Source organism: Hemiscyllium ocellatum, chromosome 36 (genome assembly GCF_020745735.1).
Source record: "Hemiscyllium ocellatum isolate sHemOce1 chromosome 36, sHemOce1.pat.X.cur, whole genome shotgun sequence".
Classification (NCBI taxonomy): domain Eukaryota; kingdom Metazoa; phylum Chordata; class Chondrichthyes; order Orectolobiformes; family Hemiscylliidae; genus Hemiscyllium; species Hemiscyllium ocellatum.
Window position 1 is genome coordinate 4190823 of NC_083436.1, and position 27898 is coordinate 4218720.

The 27898-nt window shown below is 42.8% G+C and overlaps 1 protein-coding gene across 1 annotated transcript in view; it reads left to right on the plus strand.

The window, feature by feature from the left end:
* glrbb (glycine receptor, beta b) overlaps positions 1 to 27898 on the plus strand; it is a 216188-nt gene that overhangs the window by 148886 nt on the left and 39404 nt on the right. The window lies entirely within an intron of this gene.

Here is a 27898-nt window from a genome sequence, read left to right on the forward strand (position 1 = left end):
ATTTTTATAACTGACTTGGATGAGGAAGTGAAAGGGTGGGTTAGTAAGTTTGCCGATGACATGAAGGTTGGTGGAATTGGTAGATAGTGTGGAAGAATGTTATAGGTTGCAATGGGACATTGACAAGTTGGCTTGAGAAATGGCAAATCAAGTTCAACCTGGAAAAATGTGATGTGATTCATTTTGGAAGGACGAATTTGAATGCAGATTACAGGTTTAAAGACAGGATTCTTGGCAGTGTGGAGGAACAGAAGGATCTAGGGGTCCACATCCATAGACCCCTCAAAGTTGCCACCCGAGTTGATAAGGTTGTTAAGAAAGCGTATGGTGTGTTGGCTTTCATTAGCAAGGGGACTGAGTTCAAGAGCTGGGAGGTTATGCTGAAACTCTCCAATGCCCTGGTTAGACCACAATTGGAATATTGCATCTAGTTCTGGTCACCTCATCATAGGAAGGATGTAGATGCTTTAGGGAGGGTGCAGAAGAGATTTACCAGGATGCTGCCTGGACTGGAGGGCATGTCTTATGAAGAAAGGTTGAGGGAGCTAGGGCTTTTCTCATTGGAGTGAAGAAGGAAAAGAGGTGACTTAATAGAGGTGTACAGGATGATGAGAGGCATAGACAGAGTGAATAGTGAGGAACATTTTCCCAGGGCGGAAATGGCTATCACGAGGGGCCATAATTTTAAGGTGATTGGAGGAAGGTTTAGGGTGCAGCACGACATAGACAAGATGCACAGCTGGGCTGAGAAATGGCAGATGGGGTTTAACCTGGATAAATGCAAAGTGATGTATTTGGGAAGGTCGAACTCAAATGCTGAATATAGGATTAAAGACAGGATTCTTGACAGTGTGGAGGAACAGAGGGATCTTGGTGTGCAAGTACATAGATCCCTCAAAGTTGCCACAAAAACGGATGGGGTTATTAAGAAAGCATACGGTATGCTTTCATTAACATGGGGAATGAGTTTAAGAGGTGCAAGGTTTTGCTACAGCTCTCCAAGTCCCTGGTGAGAGTACACTTGGAATATTGTGTCCAGTTCTGGTCACCCTATTATAGGAAAGATGCGGAGGCTTTGGAAAGGGTGCAAAGAAGGTTTACCAGGATGGTGCCTGGACTGGAGGGTTTGCCTTATGAAGAGAGGTTGACTAAGCTCAGACTTTTCTCTCTGGAGAGAAGGAAGGAGAGAGGTGACCTGATCAAGATATACAAGGTAATGAGAGGTGTGGATAGAGTCAATAGCCAGAGACTTTTCCCCAGGGCAGAATTGACTGGCATGAGGTGTCATAATTTTAAGATATTAGGAGAACGGTATAGAGGGGATGTCAGAGGAAGATTCTGTACACAGAGAGTTGTGAATGAATGCAATGCATTGCCAGCTGTGGTGGTGGTGGAAGCAGAGTCATATGGAACATTTAATTGACTGCTGGGCATGCACATGGACAGCAGTGAATTGAGGGGTGCGTAGGTTAAGTTATTTTATTTTATATTAGGATTAATCCTCGGCACAACATCATGGACCAAAAGGCCTGTTCTGTACTGTACATTTCTATGTTCTATGTAGATGTTAGAGGTAGATTCTTTACACAGAGAGTGGTGGGCGCATGGAATGCACTGCCAGCAGTGGGTCATAGAGTCAAATACATTAGGGACATTTAAGCAACTCTTGGATGAGCACATGCGTGATAGTAAATGTAGAGTGTATGGGTTAGTTTGATTTTAGAGGAGGATAAAAGGCTAGCACAACATTGAGGGTCGCAGGGTTTGTACTGTCCCATACTGTTCTTTTGGTCTATGTTCTCTATGCTAACATTTACGTGAGGTCTAATTTCTTGCCCTTGGTTTATTCATGCTTCAAAATCTATCGATCTCATTTTTGAACATGTGCAATTTCCAAAAGCAGGTTAGAAAAACGCCAAGATTCACAACCTCTGAGTGAAAAAACTTACCTCAGTCTTAAACAGCTAGCAACCTCCCTTCCTCAACTATCCTGAGGCTCTTAGCTGCACTTTACACAGGGAAACATGGCCTGCCCCAATGGCATTGCCAGACCTAATAGAGGCAGAAGTGGCTCTATTGTTCATAGAGTTCCTGAACAGGTAGCATGAGCCACTCAATTTAAAAGCAACTAGCTTTCAGGATGCATGCTTCTCCTGCAACAGGTAAAATTTGAATGATGGTGGCTACTGAAGGGTCATTATTAGCCAATGGGCAAGCAGATCATCTGACATTTGTCCCATTGAAAGTAAAATACCCATGGTATGGGTAGGCAATGGGGCATACACTGTCACCATGGCACCAAGCTTAACATGGTGCAGTTTGGTGGGGAAAAGTAAAATGGCTCAGTGGTTAACACAACTGCCCTCACAGTGCCAGGGGCCTCGGTTTGATTCCATCCTCAGGTGACTGACTGTGTGGAGTTTGCACGTCCTCCCTGTGTCTCTGTGGGTCACCATCGGGTGCTCCCGGTTTCCTCCCACAGCCCGAAGTTGTGCAGGTTAGGCAGATTGGCCAAGCAAAATTACCCATAGTGTTCAAGGATGTGTGGGTTAGGTGCATTTCCATGGGAAATGCAGGTTACAGGGATAGGTCAGGGTGGGATGCTCTTCAGACGGTCGGTGTTGGACTTGGGCCAAATGGCCGGTTTCAATACTGTAGAGATTCTGTGATTTTATTCTCTGGAACCCCACTTATAAGACTATGACTCCTGGTAAAGAGCCTCTCAGAGACCTTCTATAATTTTAAACATTTCAATTAGATTATCTTTCAATCTTCTAAAGTCCAAAAGAATAGACACCATCTTACTCAATCTCTTCTCACTGGACAGTCAGCTCATCCCAGAGATCAATCCAGTGAACGTTTGTTATACACTTTCTAAGGTAAGTACAGCCTTCCTTAGAAGGATAATTGTACATGTTACACAGGCTGTGGTCTCAGCATTGGTCGAATTGGATCAAGATTTCCTCAATCATATATTGCAACCTTTGTGCAACTGCAGCTAATATGATATTAGTGTTTCTAATGTCTTTCTGTTCAAGTGGGTTATCTTTTGTGTAGTAGGACACAGTGGTCTCTTTGAATATCAGATTTATTTATTTAATCCAATGATGTGGACTATTAATAAAGCTGTGGGCCAAATATTGATCCTTCTGGTACTTTATTAATTATAGCCTGTCATCCTAAACATGACTAACTTTCTTCTGTTTTCTGTATATTTACCAATCCTCAATATATTATCACAAATCTTACGAACAAGGTCTTGTGTAGTGACTTGTCTTGTGAAAATGTATTGTGCCTTTCCATTCATACTCCAAATTTGCATACTTTAACTCTTACCCACATCATGTTACATTTGTCATCTTCTTGCCCAGTGTCTTACCCTTTGCAACTTCTCCCGACATGTGTCCTGGTTTGTTTCTTCACCTATGTTGTATTGTTTGCAACCTTGGATCTATAATATTTGGACTCTTCATTTAATCCAACAGTATAGACTATTAATAATGCTGTGGGCCAAATAGTGATCCATCTGGTGCTTCATTCATTACAGCCTGTCGTCCGAAAAATGACTAACTTATTTATTCAATATATTATCACCAATCTTATGAACAAGATCTCGTAATAACCTATGGCAACTTATTGATTTGTTTCTGAAAGTCCAAACAGACTACAGGAAGACATGAATGCTCTCTTTGAATGAGTGTGATACAGTCTTCCATGTCATGAATGCCACCAAATATATTTGGATGTTTTTGTGCTGCAGTTTAAGACCACAGAGAGTCCCTATGATCTTTCGTTTTTTTGGCTAGGAAAAAAGGCATCAGGTTCTTAGAGCTCCTCAGTTGAAAATCTTTCATCCACAATTGCCTCTCTAACAGATGAAGGGTATATTGTTGCTTGCTCCAATCCAGCAGACAGAACCAGGAACAGTTTTGGGCAACTCCCATAACCGAATGCAGAGAGCCTCAATTTGGTTTGGTTGACCTCATCTTGCTTCTCTTTTCTGTCAGTACAGTTGTTCAAACCCTGTGTGGTGGAAGCAGTTGGCAATTGTGGGTTCCATCACTACTCTCCGCACCTCCTTCTTCATGAACATGGCCTCTCGAGCAGTTGTGTTGAATCTCTGCTCTGTATCAATGATTTTCAGATGCCTTATCATCCCTTGGTCTGTTGGCTGGAACTAGGCCATGGGAAAAGCACAGCCGATCAGGCAACATTTGAAGAGCAGGAGAATCGACGTTTCAGGCATAAGCCCTTCATCAGGAAGTCTGCAGTCCTCACTTTCTCCTGGAACTTGGCCATGCTGTTGGGAGGCAAGAGCATCAGTTGAATGCTCGAAGCCCTGATTTCAGGGTGCGCAGGATAATTTTCTTTAAATGATGATAATCTTCATTTTCTTCAAAATGTCCAATTTTCTGATCTATGTCTTAAAAACACTGGAAGTCATCCAAGGAGATTTATTGGACTTGGACAGTGTAGATAGTGCTCGGACATAAGAAGAAAAATGTGGCTTTTTGAACTTTCCTATCATAAGAAACAGCAGTACTTTCAGTGCCATCCTGTTAGGTCAGACAGTAGACAGGACCTGGGAAACACAGACTGCGAGCAGTTAGTTACAGATAACACTACATTTGGAAAATGGGAATATTTTAAATGTAGGATATCGAGAGTTCAGGACCAGCACATTCCTCTGAAAGGGCAAGGGCAGCAAGTCCAGGGAACCTTGGAAGTTGAAGGATACAGAAAAAGATATAGAATGTATTTTACTTTTTACATTTGATAAAGAAGGAAGAATATATCAGTTACTGTGTATTAAAAATAGGGAAGGCCCTTAAAAAGTATAGAGGGTGTTGCTTTAAAAGGAAATTGGAGGGCAAAGAGGAGCCATGAAATATCTTTAGCAGATGTCATCAAGGAAAACTGCAAGGCTTTTTGTAAGAATCACCATGGGAAAAATTGAACCTATCACAAATCAAAGGGGCAATCTGTGCGTGGAGCCAGTGGACATGGGTGATGTCTCATAGGAGGAGAAAGACATTTTGGCTGGAGATTTCAGTTGGGATGGTGAGGTTCTAGAACACATTAATATTAATAAGGAGAAGTATTCAATATTTCAGCGGACATACAGGTGCATAAAACCCCAGAGCCTAATGGAATGTATTACAGGATGCTTTGAGAGGTAAGGACACAGATTTCTGGAACCTTGGTGAAGATATTTAATACTTTGCTGGCTGGAAGTGAAGTGCTAATGTGATCCCTTTGTTCAATAAGGGCATCAGGGCCAGGTATTTTTAGACCCGTTAGTCTGACATCTGTCATAGGGATATTATTAGGAAAAGTTCTGAAGGACAGAATAAATCAGTACTTGGATAAATCAGGGATAGACAGCATGATTCTTTAGGTGAACCTGCCTGAATAATGAGTTTTTGTTTTAAAAAGGGGTCTAAATATATTGAGAAGAGTAATGCTGTTGATGTGTTTTACAAAGATTTCAGTAAGATCTTTGAAAAGGTCCCACACGGAAAGCTGGTCCAAAAATAAGAGCCCATGGGATCCAAGGCAGGTTGGCAAACTGGATCCAAGATTGGCTTACCAATTGGAGATAGAGGGTTGTTGAAAATGGAGGGTTGTTGTCATAACTGGAAGCCTATGACCAGCGGTGTACCAGAGGGGTCAATGCTTGAACTGATGCTGTTTAGTTTTTACGTTAACAACTTACATGAGAATGTAGAAGATATAATAAGTAGGTTTGCAGATGACACAAAAATTGCAGATGATGTTGATAGTGAGGAGGATGGTCTCAGGCTACAATCAGATATTGATCAGCTGGTAAAGTGGGCAGAGCAATGGCAGATGAAATTTGAAAGTGATGCATTTCAGGATGTTTAATAATGGAACGATACACACAGTGTATGGTAAGTCTTTCAGGAATACTGAGAAACACAGTCTTCTGTATTGGACGATAGATCCTTAACGGTGTCAGCACAGTGTAGTGAAAAAGAAGAGAGTATGGAGGAAATTCACTGGGGCTGCCTGGGATGAAGACTTGGGTAGGCTGAGTTTGTTTTGCTTGGGGCAGGGGATGCCAAGGAGATCTGATTGAGGTATACAAAATTATGAGAGGCATAGACAAAGTAGATTGTGAGAATCTCTTCCTCATTGCAGACATGTGTTAAATCAGGGGGTGTAAGTTTAAGGTGAGGAGTAAGTCATTTAGAGGAGATTTGAAGTAAATGTTCCTTCACCCAGTTATATGCTGCCTGAGGAGTGGTGGAGGCAAGTACTCTCCATATGTTTTAGAAGCACTTGGAGGAATACTTAAAATGCCAGAACATAGTAGACTACAGACTAAGTGCATGTAAATGAGATCAGTCTAGTTTTGTACTTGTTGGCAGCATAGAAGGCAAGGCTGGAAAATAGGATTAGAATAGTTCTGTGGTTGTTTTTAACTGGCATGGAAGTGATTGGCTGAAGGGCCTTTTTCTGGTGCTATAGACCTTTATGACACCTATCAGATTCTTGGTTCCCCTTTCTTTCCAGGCTGACCAGCTCTGTCATTTCTTTATTCCCCAACATAATTTCCCGTGTCTGTCTCTAGGCATCTTGCATTTAGCTTTGTTGATCTCTCCCTTTTTACTTATAGCTTGTGAGATATTTTACATTTCTTGCAAATCTACCGTCTATTTAGTGTCACTTTATCACTTACTTATTCACCATTTGCTGATTTTTAAAACTGAAAAATGTGTTGCTGGAAAAGCGCGGCAAGTCAGGCAGCATCCAAGGAGCAGGAAAATCGACGTTTCGGGCATAAGCCCTTCTGGAGGTTTTAATTAGATTCCTGAAGAAGGGCTTATGCCTGAAACATCGATTCTCCTGCTCCTTGGATGCTGCCTGACCTGCTGCGCTTTTCCAGTAACACATTTTTCAGCTCTGATCTCCAGCATCTGCAGCCCTCACTTTCTCCGAGCTGATTTTTAAAACCCAATCCTCAGGATTGCTATCTTTTAAACAGCATTTAAGCCTTTAACATTTATCAGCTCTTAATCAAATATTATTATGAACTGATCCTGTTAGTTCACATATACCACTTTTCCAGTAGGTGTTTCTCTTAGTCAAGGATACCTTTATTTCACGTGAATTGTAAACTATTAAATCAATAATCGAACTATTATCCGCAGTATAACTTGCTTGTCAGGACATTTAGTGCCATTGGGAGGTTTTAAATAGATTGACAGGGAATGGAAAAAGGACGCTCAGGTTCAAGGTGGGGGTGAAGCAAAAGTAATACAAGGAAGTAAAACAGTGGTAACCAAGATTAGATTAGATTACTTACAGTGTGGAAACAGGCCCTTCGGCCCAACAAGTCCACATCGACCCGCCGAAGTGCAACCCACCCATACCCCTACATTTACCCCTTACCTAGCAATACAGGCAATTTAGCATGGCCAATCCACCTAACCTGCACATCTTTGGACTGTGAGAGGAAACCGGAGCACCCGGAGGAAACCCACGCAGTGCTAATTGCTGTGCCACCGTGCCACCCACAAGAAGACTGACAAGTAAGATCAAAATGAAGAATAATGTTTAGAAGGCTGAATTAAAGGTGCCTGTCTGGTTACATGTAGAATTCTCAAAATAAATTGATGAAGAAATGGTAACATGGAACAAAATATGGCAGAGGAACTGATTAGTTGCTTTGCATCATTTTTCATAGTGGAGACATTAGCAGCCTAACAGAATTTCAGGACAGTCAGGGCCAGAGATGAGTGTAGTGGCCATAACTAAGGAGAAAGTGCTGGGGAAGCTGAGAGTTCTGAGGGCAGATAAATCACCAGGACTGGATGGGCTGCACCCCATCGTTCTGAAGGAGATACCTGAGCAGATTGTAGAGGTATTGGTGGTGATCTTCAGGGACTACTGGAGTCAGGGAGAGTCACATAGGACTGGAAATTGCTAATGTAACACCTGTGTTTAAGAAGGGAGGGAAGGAGAAGACAGGAAACCATTGGCCGGTAAACCTGGCCTTGGTTGTTGGTTAGATTTTACACACCATTATTAAGGATGTGATTGAAGCCTACATGGAAGTGTTTGGTTAAGAAAAGGGCAGAGAAAGCATGGTTTTGTCAAGGGGTGGTCACACAAATACACTTTCTCACACTCCCAACCCCCAACTCAGACAGACACACACACACAGACCACATGCACACACCTATTTTGTGGGGTGAATTTGTACTTTCAGGGTTACATTGTACTTTGCTCAAAAACTGCATGCATTCATGTAAAACTCCGTTATCTCACTTTTTAGATTAGAATCAACCTCAACATCACGGCACAGACAGAGAACACAAGGGGCTAACACCTTCAACATACTGTCCAGCTAACACCATTGTTAACAGCTAACCTGCGAATGCAACTTTTAAAAAAAAATATTTTGTGATTTACACATGAAAGAAGTGAAACAATCACTGTATTCTAACAGATGAAAGGCTTAACAGACAATCACTTTTTGAATGTATAATTTCAGTTGCATCACACTGTGAATTTTTGCTATAAATTCTGTGTGTTAGGATTGAGCCCTCCACTATCACCTGATGAAGGAGCATCGCTCCGAAAGCTAGTGTGTTTCCAATTAAACCTGTTAGACTATAACCAGGTGTTGTGTGATTTTTAACCCTATCATTCTGAGAATGATTTGATTATTCCTATGGTCTGCCTTCTTACTGTTAACTAATTCTTAATTAATGTTAGTATTTCCTTCCCAATTCCAGCTGAAAATGTGTTGCTGGTTAAAGCACAGCAGGTCAGGCAGCATCCAAGGAACAGGAAATTCGACGTTTCGGGCCAGAGCCCTTCATCAGGAATCAATCCCATGCAATGTAATGTAACTTAATAACCTGCTATAGGACCTTGCCTGAACCTTTCTGAAAACTTATATGTTCCACATTCACTGGTTTTCTTAGTCAATTGAACAAGTTACATGTTTGAAAAACTCTGGTTTGACAAATATGATTTCTTTTTCTTAAATCCACATTAACTCTGTCCATTTTGTTTTGTTTCTTTCTTCTTATTTGGATGTAGTATTTGCCCTTGAACTAATTGGCTGGCTAAGCCATGTACATTGCAATTAAGACTCAAGCACATTTCTATGGATTTGGAGCCACATGTAGACCAGAGAAGGGACATTACTTCCCAAGTAGATTTTTATGACAATGGTTACCATTAGTGCAGCATTGTTCAGTTAGAGTTTTGTTGAATTCAGATTTATAGTATGTAGGTTCATTCAGGCTAATGACATTGTGGGTGGCACTGTGGCATAGTGGTTAGCACTGCTGCCTCACAGTGCTGGAGACCTGGGTTCAATTCCTGCCTCAGGTGACTCTCTGTGTGGAGTTTGCACATTCTCCCTGTGTCTGCGTGGGTTTTCTCCAAGTGCTCCGGTTTCCTCCCACAATCCAAAATAAAAATGTGCCGAAGGGCCTGTTTCCACACTGTAAGTAATCTAATCTAAAGGAGTAGGATTCAAACCCATGTCATTAGGGCTCTCACTTATCAATCCAGTAACATTACCAGTACACCATTTCCTCCACCAATCTCTACTGATAATTCCTGCAGCACTCTGGAATGAAGCTAATCTCATCCAAGAGATTTGTCAACTCTGTACACACCTTTTCAAGTACTACCAACAATAATTTTGTTTAGCTCTTCAGTTACACAAGTTATCTGATATTTCTAGGTGATTTTATGTATCTTTCTCCATGAAGAATTTCTCTTTTACCAACTGTAAATTCTTCTGGCACCACCTGTGAAGGACCTATATTTATCCTTGTTAATCTTTTTCTTTTCACATATCAGTCCAAACTTTTAATATTTGCCTTTGTATCTTACTGGTTTGCAGTCATATTTTCGTTTCCATTTCCTTATCAATTCCTTAGCCCTCCTTTGCTGGGTCCTAAATTCCTGCCACCCCATCGGCTTAGTACAATTTTTGGCATTCTTTTAAGCTACTTACATTCTTTTAATCTAATGCAACCATAAACATCTTTTGTTAACCATAGTTGATTCACCTTTCCATTTTGGTTTAAAGTATATGTTATACACAGTGTTGTATTTCTTTAAATACTAGACACTGATTGACTGCCTGTAATGTATTTCCCAAATCCATCATAACAGACTTGCCTTTCATATTCTGGTAGTTTCCTTTGCTCAGATTTAAGACTTCTGTTTCAGAATTAACTAATGCATTCAAACTTCATGTCAAATTTGATTATGGTCACTATTCTCAAAAGGTCTTTGCTGGCAAAGTTATTATCAAACACTCAATCCAAAATAGTCTGACTGCTGGTTGATTCCTCAATATACTATTTCAAACAGCTAAATCATACAAACTCCAGGAATTCAATGTTGACAGCATTAATGTTGATTTTGTTAACCCAGTCTATTTGCAAATTGAAATCCCTCATTATTGTGATTGCCCATGTGGCAATGGCAGCATCCCTGAGATCAACTGACATTTCAATGTTACCTTAGATTTTCAGAAACAATTGATGGAGATCGCAGGTAAGTTCAACTTCTTCAAGTTTGAAAATCTCCCCCGATATCCTGTCCACTTCATGGAAGCTTTGCTAGGAATTGGTCTCAACCTCTACCTCAAGAAGACTCAAGTCCTTTACCATGCCTTCCCAGAGCAAAGTCCAGTTCATCCCTCCAGTAAGATCAATTCACAAATCCTCCCAAATATGGAACACTTCCCCCTTCCAGGAGAGCTGCCTTTCATCTAAGGCTGACATCCATGTGGAGATCCAACACAACATCCAATCTGTGAGCTCTGTCTTCGGATACCTAAGGATAAGATTTCTCAGTTACCATGACATCAGTGCTGATAGCACGATCCTTGTGTATGACACAGTCATTAGATTAGATTAGAGATTAGATTAGATTAAATTACTTAGTGTGGAAACAGGCCCTTCGGCCCAGCAAGTCCACACCGACCCGAAGCGCAACCCACCCATTCCCCTACATTTACCCCTTTACCTAACACTAGGGACAATTTAGCATGACCAATTCACCTGACCTGCACATCTTTGGACTGTGGGAGGAAACCGGAGCACCCGGAGGAAACCCACGCAGACATGGGGACACCCGGAGAAAACTCCACGCAGTCGCCTGAGTTGAGAATTGAACCCGGGTCTCTGGCGCTGTGAGGCAGCAGTGCTAACCACTGTGCCACCGTGCTGCCCACCGTGCCATTCTTCTTACTTTTTTTATGGCTCTGAAACTTGACTACTTATAGGCATTGCCTCAAGACCTTTGAGAATTACCAGCAATGCTGTTTTGGATGAATTCTCTGTATAAGATGAGGGACAGTTTAACAAATGTCAATGGCCTGAAGCAGCCAAAAGCACCACTAGGATGCCTGTATTCCAAATGCCAAAGCAAATCATTTTCGCACAGCTTGCGGAAGACCCTGAAACAAGAGGAGGACAAAGGAAGCATATCAAAGATTTCATAAAGCGTCCCTTAAGAAAGACAACATGGGTGTCAATGCATGGGCGACCCTTGTTCAGAAGAAACTCACTTGGAGGTATCATACAAAGAGACACAATTCTTAGAGAACATCTGTCAGCAAGTAGAAGTGAAGGAATAGCAGTGATCAAGACAAAGGACCAATTCCATCTCCCACGTACCAAACATGCGGTGGGAAGTGTAGCTCTAGGATCGAGCTCATCAGCCACTCAAGGAACCTCAGAACCCATGACCAGTGACATGGAATTTCCTAAGTAGACGTACGTTCGTGTTAACAGGTTATTGATGATGATTACCTATGTCACAAGATTCTCTAATTTCCTGATATATGGTCTGTCCAAAAATAGTAACGTAGTTCAGTGTTTTTTTTTAAACAAATCCCACAATTTTGGCTTTTTGTTGTTCTTTAATTCCACTCATGCTGAATTCTTTTGGAGCTGGAACTTTGCTCTTCTTTGTGAAGAGTTGGGAAGTTTCATGTCCTGTTATTGGTCACAGTTACTTTTATCATGCAATCGTCCACTCCCCACCTATTGATTATGAAACCAGCATCTTTGATCCCTCTTTCCTGCAATCATGCAACAGGAGGCACAGAATCTGGGCACTGTTAGGAGCTTCTGATGTGCGTGATTCAGCTGCCACATTTAAAGCCTAGCTGCACATCACTTCAGATCCAAGCCAGGACCTATCCACACAATATCCTTTTAGGAAACCAATATTGTCTCTGAAATGGAAACTGGCAGCCTGCTTTCTTGATAGGAACCTAGAAGTTCTGGTGGACAGAATTGTCACTGGCAGGGACATTCTTCACCTCGCAGACCACCAGAGAAGGCCAAAACACTAAACATTGCCAGTTTTGACACAGCATCCTTGGTCAGTGCCTTCTCCAGGACCAGGTAGAATATGCAGCACTGCAGTCAAAAGGTCGATGTACTTCAGTGGTCTGCAAAGGTTAGGTGTCATCATCTTCTCACCACTACTGTACACTCATGCACTATCATTGCACACCATCCTCACCAATGCTCATGGATTAATAACCTCACCATTGTGTACAGCATCTCCACTTAATCTTTTTCCTCCACAGATACTAACTTACCTCTGTTTTAAAAAAAAACAATGCAATCCCAATTGCTGGCAGCCTCCAAGGAAGTGCAAGAAGTGCAAAGTGAATGAGCATTTACAAATTAGGCGAACATGTGTTCAGTGCAGATGTACAAAATGGCTGTTTCTGTGTGCTGAAGCACATAAGTCAAAGGTGTCCCTGAGCTCTAAAGTTAAGCCTCGGAAGCCTGGAGCAGATTCTGAGTTGGTCTGAGATCAGCCATGATAACGTGGTGAGGCTGATGGTTTGGTGATTCTGGATCAGTGGTGCTAGAAGAGCACAGCAGTTCAGGCAGCATCCAACGAGCAGCAAAATTGACATTTCAGGCAAAAGCCCTTCATCAGGATTAAAGGCAGTGAGCTGGAAGCATGGAGAGATAAACTAGAGGCGGGTGGGGTGGGAAGAGAGTAGCATAGAGTACAGTGGGTGAGTGGGGGAGGGGATGAAGGTGATAGGTCAGGGAGGAGAGGGTGGAGTGGATAGGTGGAAGAGAAGATAAGCAGGTCGGACAAGTCATGGGGAGAGTGCTGAACTGGAAGTTTGAAACTAGGATGAGGTGGGGGAAGGGGAAATGAGGAAGCTGTTGAAGTCCACATTGCTGCCCTGGGGTTGAAGTGTTCCGAGGCGGAAGATGAGGCATTCTTCCTCCAGGCGTCTGGTGGTGAAGGAGCGGCCGTGAAGGAGGCCCAGGACCTACATGTCCTCGGCAGAGTGGGAGGGGGAGTTGAAATGTTGGGCCACGGGGCGGTGTGGTTGATCAGTGCGGGTATCTCGGAGATGTTCCCTAAAGCGCTCTGCTAGGTGGCGCCCAGTCTTCCCAATGTAGAGGAGACCACATCGGGAGCAACGGATACAATAAATGATATTAGTGGATGTGCAGGTAAAACTTTGATGGATATGGAAGGCTCCTTTAGGGCCTTGGATAGAGGTGAGGGAGGAGGTATGGGCACAGGTTTTACAGTTCCTGCGGTGGCAGGGGAAAGTGCCAGGATGGGAGGGTGGGTCGTAGGGGGGCGTGGACCTGACCAGGTAGTCACGGAGGATACGGTCTTTGCGGAAGGCGGAAAGGGGTGGGGAGGGAAATATATCCCTGGTGGTGGGGTCTTTTCGGAGGTGGCGGAAATGTCGGCGGATGATTTGGTTTATGCGAAGGTTGGTAGGGTGGAAGCTGAGCACCAGGGGCATTCTGTCCTTATTACGGTTGGAGGGGTGTGGTCTGAGCGCGGAGGTGCGGGATGTGGACGAGATGCATTGGAGGGCAGCTTTAACCACGTGGGAAGGGAAATTGCGGTCTCTAAAGAAGGAGGCCTCTGATGTGTTCTATGGTGGAACTGGTCCTCCTGGGAGCAGATACGGCGGAGGCGGAGGAATTGGGAATACGGGATGGCATTTTTGCAAGAGATAGGGTGGGAAGAGGTGTAATCCAGGTAGCTGTGGGAGTCGGTGGGTTTATAAAAAGTGTCAGTGTCAAGTCGGTCATCATTAATGGAGATGGAGAGGTCCAGGAAGGGGAGGGAGGTGTCAGAGATGGTCCAGGTAAATTTAAGGTCAGGGTGGAATGTGTTGGTGAAGTTGATGAATTGCTCAACCTCCTCGCGGGAGCACGAGGTGGCGCCAATGCAGTCATCAATGTAGCGGAGGAAGAGGTGGGAGTGGTGCCGGTGTAATTACGGAAGATCAACTGTTCTACGTAGCCAACAAAGAGACCGGCATAGCTGGGGCCCATACGTGTGCCCATGGCTACCCCTTTGATCTGGAGGAAGTGGGAGGATTCAAAGGAGAAATTGTTGAGGGTGAGGACCAGTTCGGCCAAACGAATGAGAGTGTCGGTGGAAGGGTACTGTTGGGGACGTCTGGAGAGGAAAAAAATGGAGGGCTTGGAAGCCCTGGTCATGGCAGATGGAGGTGTAGAGGGATTGGATATCCATGGTGAAGATGAGGCATTGTGGGCCGGGCAAACGGAAGTCTTGGAGGAGGTGGAGGGCGTGTGGTGTCTCGAACGTATGTGGGGAGTTCCTGGACTGGGGGGATAGGTCAGTGTCGAGGTAGGTAGAGATGAGTTCAGTGGGGCAGGAGCATGCTGAGACGACGGGTCGGCCAGGGTGGTCAGGTTTGTGGATCTTGGGAAGGAGGTAGAACCGGGCAGTGCGGGGTTCCCGGACTATGAGGTTGGAAGCTGTGGGTGGGAGATCTCCTGAGGTGATGAGGTTCTGAATGGTCTGGGAGATGATGGTTTGGTGATGGGGGAATGGGGTCATGGTCTAGGAGGCAGTAGGAAGAGGTGTCCTTGAGTTGGTGTTTAGCTTCAGTGGTGTAGAGGTCAGCGCACCAGACTACCACTGCACCCCCTTTATCCGCTGGCTTAATGGTGAGGTTGGGATTGGAGCAGAGGGATTGGAGGGCTGCGCGTTGTGAGGGTGAGAGGTTAGAGTGGGGGTGGGGGGTAGACAGGTTGAGGCGGTTAATGTCCCGGCGGCAGTTGGAAATGAAGAGGTCAAAGGCAGGTAATAGGCCAGCGCGGGGTGTCCAGGTGGATTCAGTGTGTTGGAGGTGGGCGAAGGGGTCCTCGGAAGGTGGACGGGAATCCTGATTGTGAAAGTAAGCTCGGAGGCGGAGGCGAAGGAAGAATTGTTCGACGTGATGGTTTGGTGATGTCAATATTGTTGGGTGAAGTTTGGAGAGAAACGTTGTCCATGTTGCATTGAAGGATATGTTGGTGAAGGGACATTCAGACAATGAACTACATTCACCACATACTGCTCTGATTTTCAAGTCAGGAATTTTAGCTGTCTAGCCTGTTGGGAGAGGAGGTAGAATTGCAAACTACATTTAAATGAGGCTAGTTGGTTTATTAATGAGATACAAATGCGTGGAAATAAGATAATTACTGCTTATAAGCAAGATGTGGATCATGCAGTTAAAGTTTTAAGGGCAATATCTGACTTATTTTTCTCCGTTTTTGCTATCTAATTTTTTGATCAAGTCATACTTTCCCAGGAATTCTCACATTGACCACAGTGGGAAAATTCAGCCCGGCGGCTTGATCCTTTGAAGGTGGTCTTTTTCTATGTAGTGATGTCAGCCCTTATTAGAGGCGGTTTTCCAAATTATCCTTTGCTCCTTTCTTGAACAACAGTAGCACATTTGCAATCTTCTAGTCCTCCTGGAGTAATTCTATGTTCAAAGAGGCCTGAACATCTGTCAATGGCTCCATAATTTATTCTTTATCTATTGTAGCAATGTAGGATGTTAAGGTGGGTCAAGAAGAGGATAAGTAGGTCTCTAGGGTCGGCTTTCCAAATTAATTAACTTTCTTGCTACCTTCAGGGAAGTAAGGAGAGAATTTTTCAGGTCTTTCCATGGCATGAGCCAAGGATTTAAAGCGTACTCATTCCAATTACAAAGCCTTGAAAGACTGCTGTACTGTTACTTTTTGTCACTACCTCCCCGAGTCAGGAGTGGCTAATTTGCACGCCTGCTGCCTTCCTTGGATGTCGTAGCCATTTCTCACAAATCAAACCTGATTTCCCTGTTACTGAGCTAAGCACAGAAAGTACCATCGAAAGTTGATGGGGCAGACAGTCAAATGAGTCATCACCATTATGAGGACTTGCAAGCTGTGCGAGGTTATCTTGAGTCACCAAAGCTGCCAGGTGAGTCTGGATTGGTTTTGTTTGATAAATGCACACATCCACGTGTAGGACAGCGCTTGTTTGCATGTATTAGCTCTAAAATTACCATAGTTATCCAGTAACGTTTGGAGCAATTAAAGGAACTATAACTGATTTCATGAGCTATTCACAATTTCACTGTACCAGCCGTATATACTTAGACATGTATGGCTTAATCTTTGAGACCAGCATGTTACTCGCAGGATCAACCAGGTAACTAGACCAACAAAGGCAAGTGGGCGACAGGAAAGCAACATGGTGGGGGTGTGAGGGGGATGCCGACAAAGAGGCAATATCTCAGGGGGAGGAATACAGGTGGAGAGAGAAATGCAGCACGTGCCCCCCTCACAAGTGGACCCCATACCACCCCTAATAGACAGATTTCCATAAGGGGCAAAGCATTTGAAAAGTCTAAAATGTCAGATGTCAAAAATTGACTTCCAAGAGCTCTTGGGATTGCACCTAAACTCAGAATTGGAATGCATTTCCCGCGGAATCACTTTACAGACACTTTTCGAAATGGTATCGGTGAGGCCATTGTTTCTGAAAATAATGTTCCCAAAAATCTCCGGGTACCCTGCCATCCTGAACAGCAGACAAAGCCAACTGCTCCTGAAACGGGTCCGGATCCTGAAATTGAGTGCATCGACATGGAACTTAGTCCCTGCAAACACATCTAGATCTTTTTGCCACCCAAATTCTGTGATTTTGGACAATTTAAGTTTGAGCTGCTGACATGGAAACACAGCAAGATGAGGGCAGGAGTGAATTCCCGTTAGTCGTGCAGTAACCTAGAGCATGTTTCCTGCTGTGCCGACTTTCCCTCTGGTTGACACTCCGTACTTTTTCATCTTTTTGCACATTATTCCAAATGGTTACTGAATGAAAAAAATGCCCAAAAATGTTTAAAAATGCTAAGTTTTCCAGACGACTTGGTTCACGTTTTCCGACATTTTTCTAAGTTTTCTCAGGAACTCTTTGGACATTTTCAAACACATTTTTAAGTTTTTCTGGTTACTGTGATGCCATTTTTAATGTAGGAAAATATGACAACATTGAAAAACATCGAAGTGTTGACATTGAGAACAACAGTTTCAACAGTGAGTCCTGAATCTTGCTATTAAGCAATGGCTAATGTGGTTTCATGCAATGTCATTTTTATAATAAGCTAGCAATCCTCATTTTAACACGGTTTGCAATTTTGCCCCCTTCCCCTGCCACTTCTCAAAATTAGACTGGCACAACTCATGCTTTGAAATTCAGTTACCTGACAAATGGAACTTACTTCTTCTGACCTCCATTTTAAAGGTCCATTAACCATCATGCCCTTCAATGCTTCCTGGGCAGTGCCCTTTTTCAGCCTTAATCTGCTGAAGTCAGCATTAGCAAACCACCAACTTCACCATGTTATCAAGGTTGATCTCAGACCATCTCAAAGTTCACTTCAGTTCCATGGGGCTGCTGTTAGAACTCAGGGACATTTTTGCCTTGCATGCTCCTGTCAGGTAATTTTGTGCACAGGATGCACCTTATGGCCATCAACTTCATTTCTTAGCTCTTACTCATTTAGTGCTTACTTTTAGGCTCCCGGCCTTTGTGAATTGCACAGCTATATGGCAGAGGGCAGGAATGGTGGGTGAGAGTTGTTGAGAGGAGTTACTGCATGCAGTAGTGACGTTGGTAATCAATCAACACTGGTGAAGCTTGGGTGCAGTGACAAAGTTACAGTGAGCAAGAAGTAACGGGGGAAGCTGGTGGCCCTTGCCCTTGAGGAATGCAGGAAGTCATTGATCTTCATCCTGATCTTGAAAGCAGCACTGACCTGCAGGTTTAATTGGACAGGGTTTATGGGTGCAGTTCCCTATTCATGAATGCAACTCAAAGAAACAAATTCAGCCCACTGAGAACAAACACAGGAAAGTTATGCCCAACCCAGCTAGAGTATTGTATCCAGTTCTAATCACCACATTTAAAGAAATGTGTAAAGAATCTTGAGATGCTGCAGAGGAGGTTTAGCAGAATGGTTCCAGGGCTGTGGGATTCTAGCCAAGATTAAGTTGAAGAAACAAGAGTTGCTGTCCAGAGAGCAGAGTTTATGGGGGGATCTGATAGACAGCTACAAGATTATGACTGGTTAAAATAAGTCAGTCAAAAACAAAAGTTCCTAGTAGCTGATGGAGAAGGACCAGGAGACAGAGATTTTAGGGTTTGGGCAAGTCCTGAAAGAGATATTTGTGGGAAGAGCTTTTTAATATAGCAAGTGGAAGTGAACTGAAACATTACTTAGAAAGTTGGGGAAAGCAAAGAGGATTAAAGATTTCAAAAGGATATTCAATCTACACTTGAGAGAAATATACATGTAGGACTGTGGGGATAGAGAAAAGTAATGCGACCGACTGATTGGAATTCACAGCAGAGAGTCAGTTTAGGCTCAATGGGCCAAATGGCCTCCTTTTTATACTGAAGTCGCAACAGGAAGTTAAAAGGTGTCCTTTAGATTCAAAGTGTTAAGAGGTCCTTTATTCCACTTGAATACATTTTTAAAAAATAGATACTGGCACATGTATTACTTTATCAACATCATGGTTCAAGGAACAAATTATTGAGTGACTCGAACAACAAGGTCTGAAATTTCCAGAATTGCTGAAGTTATGTAAATTGTATCTTGACAATAGATGATAGTGAATATAACACATCAAGCTTATTTGTACCCCCTTTATTTTAATTAACATGTACGTAACCACCAAGGGTCCAGCAAGATGATGTTGAACCAGTTTAGTGACCCAGTGGTGTCTATGGAAGTGTATTGGACTGTTTTGTAACATCTGCATTTTAAATCAGCTGATGTGTCTAAAAATGTTTCAAAAGAATCTCATCTTGAAACATCTGATTCTAACCAGCTCTGTACCTTTTACCTGTTTAAAACTTCCAACATTAATCAAAAAGCATTGCACACAGCCGACAGGGTTGTGCTGAGCTTGTCCCGCAGCCCAGAGTTTGTGAAATTCTTTGATTATTGAAATTAAGTTTCATTAATTTGAATTGAATCATTTCTTTCAAATGTTAATATTTCATGAAGCTGAAAGTCATGCACTTCATGTTTTATGAAATTTTAGATTACATTTCAATTGTATGTAAAGATATCATTATAGCGTCCTATTATACCTTTAAATAATCGAATTGATGTTTCTGGTTTCTCAAGGCAATTCATTTTGGGATATTATGGATAAAAGCATTTCCTTCTCTTACATACAACATTAATATTTTAGCTTATCTATTATGAAAGCCCACACTAATTTCTACTAATTTCCTTTGGGTAATATGAATAAGGTTATTAACAGTATCAATGCTTTAACTTCTGTTCAGACCCTTACTCATATTGGCCTTATGCCCACTTTAACTTGCAATCTCTCTCTTATGTAGAAAGTACCAGTACAAGTGTGTTGTACTCATTCTTGTTAATGAATATGGTATATGTAGACATGGTATATTTTTCTCTTTTTTTCTTTTTCCTGTGCAGTTTTGACAAGGGAGATATATATTCTGATCTGTGAACATGCCAAAGTAGGTTGAATTTGAACCTGAACAAAACAAAACATACAAAGGACTTTATGAAAAAAGGTCCTCCGCATTCTGCAGACTATTTGGAAAGAAGTTATATGCAACCATCTGTTATCATTAATGGATGAACATCTGTAACAAATAGAAACCATTTGCTTTGATAGTTTGATGATATCATCAAATGAATACATTATGGAACTCCTTAAAGGAGGGAGGGTTCTGTCTGCTGAAATTAGTGTTTGGTAGCGAATGCTTTTAAGAACAAAATAATCTGGTTCTTATCTCAGCTGAATGTTAAATTATGATGCTAGATGTATATTGTTACTTTTTCAATGGAAGTTCTCGGAGGTGAAAATTACTTACACTTACTTAAAGATAGAGTTTTCAGTAACATATAGCTATTTCTGAATATGATCCTAGAGAATGCTGCTTTAAATCTAGTGATGATGTCATATTATAATTATTGTGTGTTGTTTTGGCATCAACTTTTTGGTATTTTAATACACTTTCTCCATCATTGCTCACAAGATCATAACACTTCCCTATTATTGTTGTGCCACATGCACAAGCCTGAAGTGACATAGAAACTAATGTCTGACTACTCATCACAACCTTACAGTTTCAACTGTGCTATATAATCTCAAAATTAACACTCAAATGCAGCTCCTTTATTATAATGCAGCTTCATGTTCCTTCCACATGAAGCTCTCAGAATTTCAAATGTAATTTAGCAAACATCTTAGGTGAAAGCCAACTCAGCTAGTGTCTGTCATTACTAAGACTGTAACTGTTGAAGAAGAGGATCATTAATTAGGTGATTCCAAATCTGTGCATTAGAGGGCTGAGGTTTGCAGGGGAGCACATGACATAAGGTGGCCAGAATATTCCCTGTCAGAGAATAAATTAAAACTCAAGGTGATAAGGTATATTTCTGGAGACACTGTTTGTGCCACAGAGTCTTTCTGAATTAGTGTACAGATGGAAAATTAAACATGGGCATCAAATGTAGGTAGAGAACTGCATCTCAGCAAATAGCATGTACACATGCACACAATCTGATGTGCAAAACACAAATTATTTATTAGTATTCTGAAAATTTGAGTCAGTCATTTTGATCTCTGCCTAGTCCATGTTCCTCTGCTTGAAAAGCAAAGTCTCTGAAAAATTATCTGAATTTGTGGAGTGTTTGTCTTAAGAAAGGTTTAATTAAGCTAGCAAAGTTTTAGCGAGAATTGGAAGAATGTAATATGATACATCTGAAGTTCAGGAGACGTAAAGGTGCAAAATTCAGAAAAATTATCTTTACAGTATGATTTGTGAAAATATGTCGGTCATGATCTGTTTTATTTCAAGGCTAGAAATTTATGTGCTAAGGAGGGGCAGATGGAGTTTAATTTAGATAAATGTGAGGTGTTGCATTTTGGAAAGGCAAATCAGAGCAGGACTTACATACTTAATAGTAACGTCCTGGGGAGTGTTGCTGAACAAAGAGACTTTGGAGTGCCGGTTCATATTTCCTTGAACATGGAGTCTCTGGTAGATAAGGTAGTTAAGAAGATTTTTAGTTTGATTTTAGTAGGATAAAAGATCAGAAGAACATAGAGGGTTGATGGACCTTTACTGTGCTGTACTGTTCTATTTTTGTTTCTAAACTTTCCTTTCTTGGTCAGAGCATTGAGAATCAGACTTGGGAGGTCATATCGCAGCTGTACAGGACATTGGTTCAGCCAGTTTTGGAATAGTACGCGCAATTCTGGTCTCCCTGCTATAGGAGAAATGTTGTGAAACTTGAAAGGGTTCAGAAAAGATTTACAAGGATGGAGGGCTGCCAGGGTTGGAGGGTTTGAGCTATAGGGAGAGGCTGAAAAGTTGGGACTGTTTTTCCTGGAGCATCAGAGGCTGAGGGGTGAACTTATAGAGGTTTATAAAATCGTGAGAGGCATGGATATGGTAAATAGACTGTCTTTTCCCTGGATTGGGGGAGTCCAGAATTAGAGGTTTAGAGTGAAGGGAAAAGATTTAAAAAGGGACCTAAGGGGCAACTTTTTCACGTGGTGCATGTATGGAATGAGCTACCAGAGGATGTGGTGGAGGCTGGTACAATGACAGCATTTAAAAGTCATCTGTCTGGATGGATACATGAGCAGGAATGGTTTAGAGGGATATGGGCCAAGTGCTAGCAAATGGGATTAGATTAATTTAGGATATCTGGTTGGCATGGATGAGTTGAACAGAAAGGTCTGTTTCTGTGCTGTACGTCTCTCTGACTCTAAATGCCTGCTGTTGCCAGTGATAAAGTTCCTTGTAATCTCTGCCGTTGGTTCATACTGTTCCAAGATTCCTTCTGCATCCTAGCATAAAGGTCATCAAAAGTTTCTCCTAACCAGATAGGATTCCTGTACATAACAAGGATAACAAAAGACCTTTTAAGAAATTTAAAATTATGAGCCAACACTAATTCAGAACAGTTTGTTAAAATTGCAAGTCCTTCAGAATTCAGACTTGTGGATTTAATTAAAATCATTTTTATTAAAACATGGGATCCTGTTCTTTTAAGTTTACCAAGACTTCAGACTAAATGCGGAGTGGTCACCCTTAGTTTATTGGTTCAAATACTGACGAACTGCAGCATTACAAGAGTGTTATAGAAGATTCTCCCCGTGTCTGCGTGGGTTTCCACCGGGTGCTCTGGTTTCCTCCCACAGTCCAAAGATGTGCGGGTCAGGTGAATTAGCCACGCTAAATTGCCCGTAGTGTTAGGTAAGGGGTAAATGTAGGGGTATGGGTGGGTTGCGGGTCGGTGTGGACTTGTTGGGCCGAAGGGCCTGTTTCCACACTGTAAGTAATCTAATTAGTTTGAGGGCTGATGGCAGATTGACTGAGCCTTTTTGGCAGATTAACTAAGCCTGAGTTTCTAATGTCATCTCCGTCAGTCAGTGAAAGTACCCATCACCTATCTGCTGAAAAGCGCAACTAGCGGTCCACTGAATCAAGAAAAACATACCAGACAGTTACCTGCATTTGTTTATTAAACCTATTCAAGCCGTGAGCAATATTTGCAATCTGGTACCTGTGGCATCTCTGACAGTAAACTGGGTGTCTGTACAGAACGCACAAACAACCCTTAGAGCAACTGCCATGAAAGCCTTTTCCCCTGGAGATGCAACATTCTCCATGGTGAACTAAAATCCTCAAGAGTGCTAATAAACTACTCCAGCTGAACCACCAAGTCCAGCACATTCTCCCAGAGTATACTCAGTGCTATCAGCCACAATTAATGTTCAATGGAAGCAATTAAAATAAATTTTGTATTATGAAATCCTTCAACTGCACGTTCTAATGCTCCCTTGCTTTCCTGCCTGCTGGCTGGTATTTCCATTCTCCTCACATGGTGCTAACAAGTTTCTTGCTCAAACTTGCCTTAAGTGTCACTCACTAGATTCTCCTGAAGATGGTTATTGCTCACATGGTACTTAGGAAGTATAGAGTCATGGAGATTTTCAGCATGGAAACAGACCCTTCAGTCCAACCCGTCCATGCCGACCAGATATCCCAACCCAATAAGTCCCACCTGCCAGCACCCGGCCCATATTCCTCCAAACCTTTCCTATTCATATACCCATCCAAATGCCTCTCAAATGTTGCAATTGTACCAGCCTCCACCACTTCCTAGCTTGAATGGGTTTACTGAAAGCAAAATTGAAGGCTGAATTTTAATTGGAAGTGGAAGCCCCACTCCCCAGATAAAATTGAGGTAAAGCCTGGAGCTGATTTTGCAGTGATTTGGCTGTTAACTAGTTTAGAGTAAGCCATCTATCCCCATCTGGGAAGAAGTTCTACCTCCAAGAGCTCTGAACCAACTTGTGACACAGTTGGCAGTTGTCCAGTCACTGCAGTACTACAGAACGTTGGCCACTGCTGGTACTGCAGGCACTCCCAACTCCAATCATCAGTGTTGCCACGTGAGAATGTACAAGTTGGGATGCCAGTTTGGCAGGTGCGGTAAGGAGTTTCAGGAGGACAGGATGCAGCTGAGAAAGGTGGGAAAATTGTGCTGGTGGGGTCCTCCACTTATGACAAGGCCCCCCAACAAGAGCAAGGGCGCTTCCACAACCTACACCTCAACTTGCAACATAGGACATTGACATCTTGAACCACAGGTAAAAGACCAGCAGTAAGGAAATGCCCTTAAGTGTTTCAGACACTGGGAAACAAGGCCATCATGGCAGTTGGAGACAAGCAGAGAAAGGCAAGAATCAGCTGAAAATTCGCCAGGATATTGGAATTCTACTCTTGTATATTTAATTAATTTTTAGGGATAACCATGTTATTGCAACTTAAAATTGCTCGTTCAGTACAATTTGAAACTACGTTTCTCCCACTCCAGGCATAGGTTGGCAGGCATGGCCCCTATAAAAGAATAATGCCATTAATTGATCATTTGAGTGGCACAGTGGCTCAGTGGTTAGCACTGCTGCCTCATAGCACCAGGGTCCCAGGTTCAATTCCAGCCTTGGGCGAATGTCTGTGTGGAGTTTGCACATTCTCCCAGTGTCTGCGTGGGTTTCTTTGGCTGCTCCGGTTTCCTCCCACATTCCAAAGATGTGTAGGTCAGGTGAATTGCCCATGGTGTTTGGTGCATTAGGCAGGGGGCGGGGGTTACTCTTCAGAGGTTCGGTGTGGACTTGTTGGGCCGAAGGGCCTGTTTCCACACTGTAGGGAATCTAATCTAATTGACTTCTGTGTGGAGGCATGGGTTACCCAACACTTTATCTTCCACTGGCAAAATATCAGCAGTGGGCATAAAACCCCCATCTCAGCTCCTGTGATTGCCTTGTTTCCCAGCATCTGTAAAACATTCACTCGCATCAGTTCTTAGCGTCTCCAGAATTTTCAAACTCAGGAGGAGTTAGACTGGCAGTGGGCAATGTGGTATGCCAGCTCACCAACACTGTTCCCATTCCCAATATTTTGGAAGCAGCAGCTGTAACTGAATCAAGGTCAGAGTGGTGCTGGAAAAACACAGTAGGTCAGGCAGCACCTGAGGAGCAGGAAAATGGATGTTTCGAGCATAAGCCCTGCATCAGAAAGCTTTTGCCTGAAACATCGATTTTCCTGGACCTCGGATGCTGCCTGGCCTGCTGTGCTTTTCCAACATCACTCTAATCTTGACTCTGATCTCCAGTGTCTGCAGTACCCACTTTCACCTGTAACTGAATGCCAGTCTAGCCACCTGAATGTGGCATTCAATGTATTTAGTCTTCAAGGGAGTTGCTTAAGAGTCAATTGTTTCAGATCTTCAGCAACCTTGGTTCGTTGATTTTAGAAGTCTGTTTGATGCAGGTATATAGTGCTGCTGGGAGGGTCATTCCAGGATGCTGATCCCACAGCAGTCAAGGAGCAGCAATATTGTTCCAACTCAGGATGATGTACATCTGTGAGAAGAATGTGCAGGTGGTAGTGCTCCCATGTGTCTGTTGCTCTTGTCCTTTTCAGTCTAGAAGTCATGGTTTTGGAAGGTGTTTTGGAGGAGGCTTGATGAGCTACTGCAGTGTATCATGTAGATGGTATGTACTATGTTTCAGTGCTGTTTAAGCAGGCTGCTTGTCCTGGATGTTGTCAAGCTTCTTGAGTGTTGTTGAAGCTACTCTCATCCAGGCAAGAAGAGAGGATTCCATCGTACTCCAGATTTGTGCCTGCTAAGTTTTGGGCTGTCTCTACAGAGTCAGGAGATGTTAAATCACCCCAGAATTCCCAACCTCTCATTCGCTGTTAGAGCCACAATATTTATATGGCTGGTCCAGTTCAATTTCTGGTTAATGGTAGCTTCCAGGATGTTGATATTGAGGAACTCAACAACGTTAATGCCATTGATCATCAAGGGGAGATGGTCAAATACTCTTTTGCTGGAAATGTCCATTTCCTGGCATAGTGACATGTGGTGGCAATGCACATCTGATAACTGAAACATCTAACATCTTATTTAAAATATTATTTCATTGGGAGCAGTTCAGAAGACTCACTAGAATGATTCCTGGTAGTGAGAGATTGTGTTATGAGCAAAGGCTGAAGAAGTTGGGACTGTACTCATCGGCGTTTAGAAAAATGAGGCAGTCTCATTGAAACACAGGCTTCTTAAGGGCTTGCGAGGGCCTCATGAGAGAGTCAAGGATGAGGGGGTGAGGTGGAGGGGGGCACAGTCTCAGAATTAAGGAGTGCCAATTCAAGACTGAGTTGAAGAGGAACTTTGTCTCTTAGGATTGTGAGCCTTTGTAAGTTTTGCCACAGAGAGCCCTTTATATTTAAGGCTGAGATAGATTCTTGATCAGTAGTGGGATCAAGGGTTACGGGAGATCATAGGAAAGTGGATCTGAAGAATTTTGTTTCAGCTATGATCCTGTTGAATAGCAGAGCGGAGTCAAGGGGCTGAATGGCCTACTGCTTTCTATCCATTCTGGTCTTTCATCTTTTGCCTGGTGCTTCATGTCCAGAATATAATATGCTTTATTAACTGCTCTCTCAATTTGTTCTGCTAACTCTAATGATCTGCACACATATATATCCAGGTCCTACTGCTCCTGCAGTTGTTACAGAATTGTAGCTCTTGTTCTATATCGCCTGTCTATGTATATCCTACCAAAATTCAGCACTTCAGCATTATTTGCCACCTGTTTTTCCACTCCACTAACAAATGTTCTACACTGTCTTCCTCACGGTTTTACAATGTTTCCAAATTATGGATAATTCACAAATTTTAAATTGTAGCCACATACCAAAATGGAGTCAGAGTTGTAACTCATCCATGCCGACCAGACATTAGATTAGATTACTTACAGTGTGGAAACAGGCCCTTCGGCCCAATAAGTTCACACTGACCCGCCACCCACCCAGACCTATTCCCCTACACCTAACACTACGGGCAATTTAGCATAGTCAATTCACCTGACCTGCACATTTTTGGACTGTGGGAGCACCTGGAGGAAACCCATGCAGACAATGTGCAAACTCCACACAGTCAGTCGCCTGAGGCAGGAATTGAACCTGGGTCTCTGGCACTGTGAGGCAACAGTGCTAGCCACTGTGTCACCGTGCCGCCCAAATGAACCTTGTCCAATTTGCCAGCATTAGGTTCATATCCCCCTAAGCCCTTCCTATTCATATACCCATCCAGATGCCTTTTAAATGTTGTAATTGTACCAGCCTCCACCACTTCATCTGGCAGCTCATTCCATATGTGAATCGCCTGTGTGAAAATATTGCCCCTTCGGTCCCTTTGAAATCTTTCCCCTCTCAGCCGAAACCTATGCCTCAGTTTTGGACTCCCCCATCCTGGGAAAAAGACCTTGGTTGCGGTCCTGGGCAGAGCAGTTACTGTATCAGGTTTTCTATGTTGCATCTGCAAAGGTTGGTGAAGGCCCTTTCCTTTCGATCATGCCAAATTTCCTACACCTCCAGAGGAAGAAGGGGCATTGTTGTTCCTTTTTGATGGTTGCATCTACATGGGAGATCCAGTGAGACTATGATGTATGACTCTGACACTACAAACATGTAAGTCTCCGAGAAATTTGGCGCTCTTGATCCCCTCCACATCATCTCCATTGATTGAGATAGTGGCATGATCCTCCTACTTTCTTTCTGATATTAATGGGCAGTTCTTCTGTTTTACTGACAGAGATTGTTATCTTTGCACCTCAACACCTAGCATTCTGTCCCCTTCCTGTACTCTAACTCGTCATTGTTGGTTGGATATCAAACAACGATGGTGTCATCAGCGAACTTGTAGATGATGTTCATATGAAATTTGACCACAGCCATGGTGCACGGAGTACAGAAAAGGGCTGAGTACACATCCTTGCAGGGCACCAGTGATGAGGATTATCATGGAGGAGGTGCTATTGTCTATCTTCACTGATTATGGCCTGCAGTTCAGGACACTGAGAGTGTAGTTGCAGAGTGCACAGATGAGACCTAAGTCTCAATTTTGAGGTTACCGTAGTTGTTGTGGGTATGTTCGCTGAGCTGAAAGGTTGATTTGTGGGCATTT